The 12,191-nt window shown below is 38.8% G+C and overlaps 1 long non-coding RNA gene across 1 annotated transcript; it reads right to left on the bottom strand.

The window, feature by feature from the left end:
* Positions 1-4,702: 4,702 nt before the first annotated feature.
* LOC118480577 lies at positions 4,703-6,774 on the bottom strand. Its single transcript, XR_004863387.1, has 3 exons — positions 6,663-6,774; positions 5,346-5,409; positions 4,703-4,872 (listed from the first exon to the last, which is right to left on the bottom strand). It is a non-coding gene; the product is annotated as an uncharacterized LOC118480577 (long non-coding RNA).
* Between the last annotated feature and the right edge of the window lie 5,417 nt (positions 6,775-12,191).

Below are 12,191 nucleotides of genomic sequence, written 5' to 3'. Positions count from 1 at the left end.
AACATGAAAAACGCCAAGACAAATGATAACTTGACTTGTTTAATCTCAAAGGCTTCAGAATCGGAGTCACTGCTTTGGCACATGCGATTAGGGCATGTAAATTTAAAAAATATGAACAAACTCTCTAAGTTAAACTTAGTGAGAGGTCTTCCGATAAAAGAATTTCCTTTTTCTGAAAAATGTATAGCATGCGCCCAAGGAAAGCAACACAAGAAATCGCACAAGTCAAAAGCAGTAAACACGATTACTGTGCCTCTTCAATTAATGCATATGGATCTTTTTGGTCCAATAAGTGTTAAGAGTCTTGCTAAAAGTTCTTACTGTTTAGTGATTATAGATGATTTCTCTCGTTTTTCTTGGGTTTATTTTCTTGAAGCCAAAAGTGAGATAGCTGATATCCTTAAGTCATTCATTCCCTTGATTGAAAACGTGACCAGATTGAAAGTGAACCAATCAGAAGTAATAATGGTTCCGAATTCAAGAATCAAACCTTCATATCCTTCTGTGCAGAAAGGGAATTCATCTTCAATACAGTGCGGCCAGAACTCCTCAACAAAATGGAGGTGCTGAACGTAAGAACAGAACTTTGATCGAAGCCGCGAGAACCATGCTGGTGGATTCAAAGCTTCCAATCATCTTTTGGGCAGAAGCAGTAAATACAGCATGCTACGTTCTGAACAGGGTTCTCATCGTAAAACCTCACGGAAAAACGGCATATGAACTTCTTTTCAAAAGAAAGCTGCTTATTGATTTCTCAGACCGTTTGGATGTTCGTGCACTCTTCTAAACACTCAAGAAAATCTCATCAAGTTCGAAGCGGTGGGTGATATCTGCTATTTCATGGGATATTTGTCACACCCCCAAAATCCACATGCGGAGTACCACCGCTTGGAGGCGTGACTGACCAGGATCAAGCCACCAATCATATTGAACATAGCAAATAATAATTTAAGTAGTTCGCAAAACCCCAATTCAATACAATTGATGTTTAAACCAAACTTTGATTAAGTAGCGGAAGCATAATATGAAAACCCAAAATAAAGTTCAAGTGTTTAGAATAACATCCACGATCCTTATCCCACAACGACTGTGCCTCCCGTGCAAGCTCCATATGTACCTAAGGTCCTGCAAGGCATGCAGCAGAGAGTCAACAACTAGTTGAGCGAGTTCAGAGTGTATAGTTCAGTAATTGTAATAGGAAAGTAAGCCTTTTGTTCGTTCGTTAAGTCATGTATCGTATTAGTTCATATCGCGGCCCTCTAGGCATGTGTGCGATGACTAGGGGAGGTTTTCCCCAAGTATTCTAGACTATGTATATTTGTATCGCGGCCACCCTGGCATGTGTGCGAAGTTTTAGTATGTATAGTTCGCGCCCTTTCCAAGGCATGTGTGCGAAGATTAGTCATAATATCGCGGCCAACCCTGGCGTGTGTGCGAAGATCAGTTCAATTTAGTACCATTAGTCTAGATGTATCTTATCAATAACCCTTCCTCACCCGAGGATCATATAACTAAGTTCCATGTGCTAGGTAATCACAAATAAATAATCCAACCCATTCCCACCCTGGGAACCCATGCCTTGGCTTGTGTGAACTCACCTTTGGTTGCTCGGTTTGACTCTTTAAAAAAAATAGCTAACAGTCGAGGTCGGTCAATCACGTCCTAGTATGATTACCATACAAGTCAGGTTCATATTCAAGTAACACACACAGTTCTACACGTATTCTAACATGTTGCACGTAAAATATTATAATATAATAAAATATTATAATGTATATATGTACACATGCATGCAAAGTGTCACTATTCGAATTAGCGACCACATATTCATCACAAATCACATAATAAATCTTGTCACAAAATTTCAGCTTTTAAGTGCATTTTCGGACAAATTGCGGTGCGTTAATCGGGACCGTTCGGGCACCGAATAGTTCCCAAAAAATTACGGAACGTTTAATCGAACCAGAGACCATTGTATTAAAATTTGGTGACCAAATTCCTTACGGATGTTTCGTGAAAAATCTTGCGCCAAACCATGATCAGATTTGACGTAATCTGATCACGTTTGCCGAAAAATTTATTTAAAAATATCTGTGTATCCAATTGGCGCGTAACCAAAAACAAAATCGCATGTCCGATCCCTAGAATCTACAGTAACATTTTCATATTCAAACAGTAAACACACACCGAGTTATAACGCAAAACGTTCGCTGCATTTTCTGCAGAAAATGGCAGCTCATAGCAGTTTTACAAACAATTCCGCTAAAAATACCTAGACCTGTCCGAAAAATACGAAACCACTTCTGTTTGAAAGCTATTTCCGGATACTTGGTTTTAGACTCTGAAAACGTAAAGTTTCGATAATTTAAAGTCCCGGAACAGGCTACGCAATTCAGCGTATTTTCTGCAGAAAAACTCAGCTTTCGTTGCTGAAACGAAATAGTTTATTTAAAATAGAAAACGACGTCCAAAAATCATGATTCTAGTGCCATTTGAATCGTGTTTCAAAATACGCATTATAGACTCAAGAAAATTCAGATTTCATTAATTTTTAACCCGGTTACAGCCAATTGAAGTTGGCTGAATTCGTTGGACAGATTCTGTTTTCGATACCCGATCGCCCTAACCAAAAGCCTAGCGCACCCAACGACCCATAATGATCATTTACAGCAGATTATGTTCATAAAATATATCATACACAACTATTCAGTAAGAACTAACAAAGTTTACATTCAAATTACGCAAAGAAACTAACCCTAACAACTAGATGAACACACAATCGATCTTAACATTACATACATGTGATCTTTGACAACTAGCACATTAGATGACATTAGATAATCATACATATCATTAATCGCAGCCACATCCATAACATCATATTTAAACGAAATAACTATAACGTATGATTTACCGGGTTATAAACTAGAGGAGTTGCTAATGACTTGAAATCGGCTAGACTAGAATTCTTGGGCTGCAACTAGCGCCAACAGATGAAGATAGGTCGTAGGGGTATTATGTGTAGGTTAGGGTTTAGATTTTGAGAAGTTATCCTATTATAAAACATATAAACGTAAATTAAATAGGCTGAAGGGAGTTAGAGGTGGTTTGGAATTGTTGACAGACATGGGCCAAAAGCAACAAAACAATTAATGGAAAGTGGGCTAGTGTTTGGGCTGATCATGTGGTTCAAAAACAAAAATGGCAGTTAATGTTATTCGAATATTTTGTGAATGTTGTAGTTTACTATTATTATATTTTCCTTTTTTTTTCATACATCAAGTAATCTATTTGTCCCATTAATCAACTAATATAGAAACATAATGGTCGTGTTATGGTTTGGGACTCATAAGTTCCGAGCTACGAAAGTGGGTTGAATCGACACGTGACATATGCGTTGGTTCATACGATTCAGGTCGGTTCAACATGATATAGATGTTGTTCGAATACTCGTTTACACACTATAATTTAGACAAATATATAATTAATTTGTAAAGGCGAAACAAATGTTTTTTTTTATTACCTCGAAGTTACGGGTTGTCACATCATCCCCAAGTTGAAAGAAATTTCGTCCCGAAATTTAGTACACAGTCACTGGATAAGCTAGTTGTGTTGAGCGTTTTCGCGGGGTGTCACATCATCCCCTACTTGAAAGAATTTTCATCCCGAAAATTGTTCTAAAACAATGGCTTGAAGTGAGTTCCGATGAACTCGATCTATAGATACCTTACAACGCTTGGGGTGGGGGGAATAATCTTGTGATCGGTGGAAATCATGGTATGGTTGTTAGCGTTTCGTTATATCAGTTGCCAATCAAAGAAACAGGGAATTAATGAGGTTCGTACGAATAATCGAGCGAAAACAGGGGTCCATTAATAACCGAAGGATTCGACCAGCTAATCTATTCTCTAGGGGCATTTCCAGTAGTGGTGTATGGCGGCACGACACGAAAGAGAAGTTCGTTGCATCACGGTCGCGGAAGTACATCACTTGTCCAAAACAAAATTTGGTTGGTAGGGTTTCGAGTTGCAAAACGACGGACGCGTGTAACTGTGACTGCTTCGTTTCTGGTGACGACGACCGTCGAAGATGATAAGGTTCGTCAACAGGGATGCATGGGTACAGTCCTACTAAACCCGAGTTCGTTTCAGCCAGGTCTGGTCTTCGTGAATGTTGACATACAATCCGAATGTACGGAGGGTCAGATGGCGACGTCATGTCGAGATAAGCGTATGACTAGCTAGAACACCTAAACAATGGTCGTAGTGGGGTGACGAGGGAACAGAAAAGAATTTACCACCACTTGTCAAATTTCAAGTAAACATTCGGGTGTCATATAGAACGCCTCAGGGTTAATAGACCGCATGCTACCATGCTACATAAACATACAATAAACAGCATATCATGCAAAAGTAATCTAGCAAGTAGGCAATATAAACTTAAATCATACCACCTAAAGTGTTGAGCCTTGCACGTGAAGTGAAGCGTCGTTGTGGATCGTTGAGCACTGTACAGGTTATAGTCTGGTTTTATATCAAAAAGATTTTTACCCTTTCTAAAACCTAGTTCACTATAACCAATGGCTCTGATACCAATCTGTCACACCCCCAAAATCCACATGCGGAGTACCACCGCTTGGAGGCGTGACTGACCAGGATCAAGCCACCAATCATATTGAACATAGCAAATAATAATTTAAGTAGTTCGCAAAACCCCAATTCAATACAATTGATGTTCAAACCAAACTTTGATTAAGTAGCGGAAGCATAATATGAAAACCCAAAATAAAGTTCAAGTGTTTAGAATAACATCCACGATCCTTATCCCACAACGACTGTGCCTCCCGTGCAAGCTCCATATGTACCTAAGGTCCTGCAAGGCATGCAGCAGAGAGTCAACAACTAGTTGAGCGAGTTCAGAGTGTATAGTTCAGTAATTGTAATAGGAAAGTAAGCCTTTTGTTCGTTCGTTAAGTCATGTATCGTATTAGTTCATATCGCGGCCCTCTAGGCATGTGTGCGATGACTAGGGGAGGTTTTCCCCAAGTATTCTAGACTATGTATATTTGTATCGCGGCCACCCTGGCATGTGTGCGAAGTTTTAGTATGTATAGTTCGCGCCCTTTCCAAGGCATGTGTGCGAAGATTAGTCATAATATCGCGGCCAACCCTGGCGTGTGTGCGAAGATCAGTTCAATTTAGTACCATTAGTCTAGATGTATCTTATCAATAACCCTTCCTCACCCGAGGATCATATAACTAAGTTCCATGTGCTAGGTAATCACAAATAAATAATCCAACCCATTCCCACCCTGGGAACCCATGCCTTGGCTTGTGTGAACTCACCTTTGGTTGCTCGGTTTGACTCTTTAAAAAAAATAGCTAACAGTCGAGGTCGGTCAATCACGTCCTAGTATGATTACCATACAAGTCAGGTTCATATTCAAGTAACACACACAGTTCTACACGTATTCTAACATGTTGCACGTAAAATATTATAATATAATAAAATATTATAATGTATATATGTACACATGCATGCAAAGTGTCACTATTCGAATTAGCGACCACATATTCATCACAAATCACATAATAAATCTTGTCACAAAATTTCAGCTTTTAAGTGCATTTTCGGACAAATTGCGGTGCGTTAATCGGGACCGTTCGGGCACCGAATAGTTCCCAAAACATTATGGAACGTTTCAATCGAACCAGAGACCATTGTATTAAAATTTGGTGACCAAATTCCTTACGGATTTTTCGTGAAAAATCTTGCGCCAAACCATGATCAGATTTGACGTAATCTGATCACGTTTGCCGAAAAATTTATTTAAAAATATCTGTGTATCCAATTGGCGCGAAACCAAAAACAAAATCGCATGTCCGATCCCTAGAATCTACAGTAACATTTTCATATTCAAACAGTAAACACACACCGAGTTATAACGCAAAACGTTCGCTGCATTTTCTGCAGAAAATGGCAGCTCATAGCAGTTTTACAAACAATTCCGCTAAAAATACCTAGACCTGTCCGAAAAATACGAAACCACTTCTGTTTGAAAGCTATTTCCGGATACTTGGTTTTAGACTCTGAAAATGTAAAGTTTCGATAATTTAAAGTCCCGGAACAGGCTACGCAATTCAGCGTATTTTCTGCAGAAAAACTCAGCTTTCGTTGCTGAAACGAAATAGTTTATTTAAAATAGAAAACGACGTCCAAAAATCATGATTCCAGTGCCATTTGAATCGTGTTTCGAAATACGCATTATAGACTCAAGAAAATTCAGATTTCATTAATTTTTAACCCGGTTACAGCCAATTGAAGTTGGCTGAATTCGTTGGACAGATTCTGTTTTCGATACCCGATCGCCCTAACCAAAAGCCTAGCGCACCCAACGACCCATAATGATCATTTACAGCAGATTATGTTCATAAAATATATCATACACAACTATTCAGTAAGAACTAACAAAGTTTACATTCAAATTACGCAAAGAAACTAACCCTAACAACTAGATGAACACACAATCGATCTTAACATTACATACATGTGATCTTTGACAACTAGCACATTAGATGACATTAGATAATCATACATATCATTAATCGCAGCCACATCCATAACATCATATTTAAACGAAATAACTATATCGTATGATTTACCGGGTTATAAACTAGAGGAGTTGCTAATGACTTGAAATCGGCTAGACTAGAATTCTTGGGCTGCTACTAGCGCCAACAGATGAAGATAGGTCGTAGGGGTATTATGTGTAGGTTAGGGTTTAGATTTTTAGAAGTTATCCTATTATAAAACATATAAACGTAAATTAAATAGGCTGAAGGGAGTTAGAGGCGGTTTGGAATTGTTGACAGACATGGGCCAAAAGCAACAAAACAATTAATGGAAAGTGGGCTAGTGTTTGGGCTGATCATGTGGTTCAAAAACAAAAATGGCAGTTCATGTTATTCGAATATTTTGTGAATGTTGTAGTTTACTATTATTATATTTTCCTTTTTTTCATACATCAAGTAATCTATTTGTCCCATTAATCAACTAATATAGAAACATAATGGTCGTGTTATGGTTTGGGACTCATAAGTTCCGAGCTACGAAAGTGGGTTGAATCGACACGCGACATATGCGTTGGTTCATACGATTCAGGTCGGTTCAACATGATATAGATGTTGTTCGAATACTCGTTTACACACTATAATTTAGACAAATATATAATTAATTTGTAAAGGCGAAACAAATGTTTTTTTTATTACCTCGAAGTTACGGGTTGTCACATCATCCCCAAGTTGAAAGAAATTTCGTCCCGAAATTTAGTACACAGTCACTGGATAAGCTAGTTGTGTTGAGCGTTTTCGCGGGGTGTTACAATATTCATCCACGCAGAAAGCCTACAGAGTCTACAACAAAAGAACGAAGATGGTGATTGAATCGTATTACGTTGACTTTCAAGAAGGAAACTACACTAACACTGGAAGTACTCCCGATTGGTTTTATGATGTGGGTGTGATTTTCAACACCTTCGAAATTCCAGAAGATATTCCAGAAGCAGAACCTGCTGAAGCTGCTCAAGTTGAACCTCTGTTTGATTCTTCAGATATTGGTGTAACTCCTTTCACTACTCGTTTCTCTCCATTTTCTGCTGATCCACTTCTATCTGTGGATGAAGTAAATGGTGACACTTTGCCTGAGAACACCCCTGAAAATGGTGCTTCTTCCTCACAGGCAAATGTGGATGAACCAACTCAAGAAGATGACCCTCCAGTAATCTACGTGGACGAACACTTCACCAACCTTCCGCAGCAGATTGAGTCTCACACAAATGCAGGATACAAGACAAATCGCAATCATCCTCTTGAGAATGTCATAGGTGCAGTAGAAGAAGGAGTACGTACACGTGGTCAGTCATCAAGCATAAACAAAGGGCTCTATGCAGCTTTTCTCTCACAGTCCGTGCCTCGTGACATTGAAGAAGCCATTCAAGACTCCAATTGGGTTCAGGCAATGCAGGAAGAATTATCTCAATTTCGCAAACTCAAAGTCTGGGAGTTAGTAGATTTACCTGAGGGAAAGTTTCCAATTGGTATAAAATGGGTCTTTCGTAATAAGATGGATGATCGTGGAGTAGTGATCAAGAACAAGGCCAGATTGGTGGTGCAAGGTTTTCGTCAGGAGGAAGGAATTTATTACGAAGAGGTTTTTGCTCCAGTTGCAAGATTGGACGCAATCAGAATATTCCTGGCATACGCATTATACAGAAATTTCAAAGTTTTTCAGATGGACATAAAGAGTGATATTCTGTATGGGTAGGTAAAGGAAGAAGTCTACGTGTGTCAGCCTCCAGGTTTCGAAGATCCTCATTTTCTAGGTCGCTACTACAAGTTGGGCAAAGCCCTCTATGGTCTTCACCAAGCTCCACGTGCTTGGTATGAGACTTTGTCAACTTATCTTCTAAAGTGCGGGTACACTAGAGGAACGATCGACATGACTCTCTTCACCAAACGAATCAGAGAAGACGTAATGTTGGTTCAAATTTATGTGGACGATATCATTTTCGGGTCAACTAATGAGGAGCTGTGTAGAGAATTCGGGACCGTCATGAAGGCAAAGTTCGAAATGAGCATGATGGGAGAACTCACATTCTTCTTAGGGCTAGAAGTGAAGCAAAAGGAGGACGGCATTCTTATTCATCAGGCTAAGTACATTCGGGATATTCTCGCAAAGTACAACATGAACGACTGCAAAGTTGCAAGCACCCCGTTCGCCTCTCAGACGGAGCTTACTCTAGATCCTCAAGGAAAACCAGTGAAGAAGTCCTTTTACCGCTCAATGATAGGCTCTCTGATGTACTTAACCGCAAGCAGGCTTGACATTATGTGGGCAGTTTGTCTCTGTGCTCGCTTTCAGACAAATCCCAAAGAATCACATAAAACTGCTGTGAAGCGCATCTTTCGCTATCTTAAAGGAACTCCGAAACTAGGTCTTTGGTATCCTAAAGATAGCAATTTTGATCTTATTGCTTATTCTCACAGTGATCATACAGGTTGTAAAGTAGATCGCAAGTCTGTATCAAGAGGATGTTAATTCTTGGGAAATCGTCTGATCTCTTGGCAAAGCAAGAAGCAGACAACGGTGTCTACCTCCACTGCTCAAGTTGAGTACACTGCGGCCTACAGTTGCTGTTCACAAGTTCTCTGGATACAAAATCAGTTGTTGGATTATGGAATCAACATCATGAAGACTCCTATATTCATCGACAATGAAGCATGTCTGGGAATTGTGAAGAATCCCATCCACCATTCCAGAACAAAGCACATCAAAATTCGAATTCACGCAATTCGAGATGCCTACGAGAAAGGATACATTCAAGTGGTGCCAGTGGATACAACACAGCAACGGGCCGACATTTTCACGAAAGCCTTTGATAAAACCCAATTCAACCAGCTGGTAACCTGGTTGGAAATGGTTAATTTCCTTGACTGGAAATGAATCTTGTTGTCCAAAATTCGTTCGTAAATATTCTATCCTTTGTCCATATTTAAAAAAAACGTTTGTTAAAAGTAAAACAAGTATCGTAAAACGTTGCCCACCAAAAAGATTTTCTAAATTTTAAAATTTCATTTTCGGGCAATGGACTTTCGAAAATAAAGATTTTAGGGGGGATATTCCAGAAAATCAAAAATTAGATGCTTGTGTCTGACTCCTGTTAGAGGAAATGATAGAAAAATGCTAACACTTTGTCATTTCTTGAAGAACAGAAAACAAAAGAATTCGGGGTACCAAGCAACGACGTGTCGGTAGATTCAGCAACACCAACGTGTAAACTGCTGGTAGGGAGCAAAACATAACATCTACACAAGGATTCTGGCTTTTCTCAGGCATTACGCATCTTGTGGGAAACATGTTGCGGCATATGGCTTAATGGTCTTAAATCTTGCGTTGATAGATTGCCAAAGTTTGAGATTCCGGGTCTTTATATTGGTATTTCATTCGGGGATATCATAGTTGTTCTTCTTCTGCATCCAGATACATGCTGACCTAGATGCTATGATATCTTTTCAAGAAAAGAGCCCAAAAATGGCCAAATCCCAAAATTGAAGAGGCTTTCATAGAAAGTCATTCAAATGCGCAAAAATGCACAAATCGTACCAAATCTGGTATCTGTCTCCGCCCTCAGTAGTTTTCAAGAGCTCTGCTGTACGGAAGTACTGACCTGATCTCCACTCTATCGTTGAAAAGCAAAACGAATGAATCCAATATACTCACCTGTTATGAGGAATCTTTGTGCATACCTTGATCGCGGGGGTATGTCCTGATGTAGGACTCATGGGCGTAATGATTCTATTCTCAATAGCTTGTGTGGGGGCCATAGAAGTCTTGTCAATATTACCAAAAACATGATAAACACGCTCTCCGAAGGCATGTTGAAAGAAGGATGCATGGATTTAAGCGGACAAACATACTGACAGTTTTTCTTGTGACTTGATTGACTAATAATAATAATAAATAAGAAATTGACAAGTGTTGACAATATGATCTTTTGCAGGTAAGTCGTCGAGCGTCAAAAGAATAAAGAATGTTAGCAAAAACGGAACCTCCCAAAGTTGAAAAATGAAGTTCGGAGTCAAAATGGCCCAAATTTTCTCTAGCTTGTAAATATTTCGTAATTTATAGTATTTTAAACAAAATTGGGCACGTTTTTTGAGAAAGTTTGAAATTCACGAGCGAATTTAAAATCGAGTTTGAAAATAAGTTGTGAACATGATTTGGCGGCGGAATTAAGATTCCAGCGAAATTATCATTTTCGCTGGTAATCCTAAACTGCCTATAAATCGCTCATAACCGACTATGTTTCAAATTTTTCAAAAACCACTTCATTAACTCTCTCCCTAATTTTCGGTTAACATCATTCAAATTTCCTCACAAGATTCATTCCCGTTCAAGATCATCAGGTAACCTTTGAAGTTAATCAACGATTGCATCTTCTGCATTCATCGATCCACAATCGGCTCTGTGTTTAAGTTTGGTTCTTTATTTTAAATCGAAACTAAATATCATGAATCAGTAGATATTAAGTTGCTTTGAGAAAGATTTAACAGGCATCATCGATTTTTCAAGGATTTTGAACATTGCTAAGATTGTCTGTGATCAAAGATGAATAATGTGTGAAATCATTTAGGGTTTTTAAGAAGGGTTTTTGAAGAAAATTATGGTGCCAGCGAAATAACATTGAATATGGCGAAAAAGATGGCGAAATCACCATGAATCAGGGAATCTCAAAAGTCTCGAACGCGAGTTCGAGCAACCGGCGAAATAATTTTATTTCGCCAGTAAATCGGCCTAGACTAATGTCTTCGCTGATGAACATGTTCGTAACCAAACTCTGTCTTCGCCAGCGATCGTCAGCGAAATAGGTTTGAGTCACCTAATTGTTGCCGGCGAAAACACACAGATCCGTTTCTGTTGCCGGCGAAATTGCTTAGTCTCGATATTCATCATCAGCGAAGATGATCTTTTTGATTTATCAGCGATTCTGATTTTCCCTATTATTTTTGTAAATATCATTTTAATACTAAAATCAAATTATCTTTTATATTTAACCTAAAATATTGGTAAATATTTTCTAAATTCATTTTCCTTATACAATATGTAAATATTTCGTTGTAAATATTATATCTTTATGGCATAAACTTTCTAACTTGGCTCTTTTGTCGTGTCAGAAACAGGATGGTGAAAATTGTCGAGTGGGATAAGACATTATCAATCTTGAGCAAGTACCACAGGATTTCCAAGACGTGGCAAGATGGATAAAGTCAAGCAGGATTGGCTATGCGGTTGAAATAGAAGTTCCTATCTATCGAATCTACATTCATGAGTTCTGGCAAACAGCGAAACCCGAAACTATTAACAAAGCCAGAGGGATATCTGCAACAGTTTGAAACAAACGTGTAATCGTAACTGAAGAATTAATTCGCAGAGTTTTGAAACTGGGAGATAACGCACAAGATCCGATCATTTTGAGCAAGGATGATGTTTTGGATGGATTTCGTGGTGTGGGGTACGTGGGGGACTTTCGTTAAAAGAAGGAGATTAAAATAAATGGGCTCACGATGGATTGGAGGTTCATAGTACACGTAATTGCTATGAGCTTAGTTCATCGTAAAGGTGGATTTGACGGC

This window comes from Helianthus annuus, chromosome 7 (assembly GCF_002127325.2).
Source record: "Helianthus annuus cultivar XRQ/B chromosome 7, HanXRQr2.0-SUNRISE, whole genome shotgun sequence".
Classification (NCBI taxonomy): Eukaryota; Viridiplantae; Streptophyta; class Magnoliopsida; order Asterales; family Asteraceae; genus Helianthus; species Helianthus annuus.
This window is presented reverse-complemented; position numbering and strand designations above follow the sequence as displayed.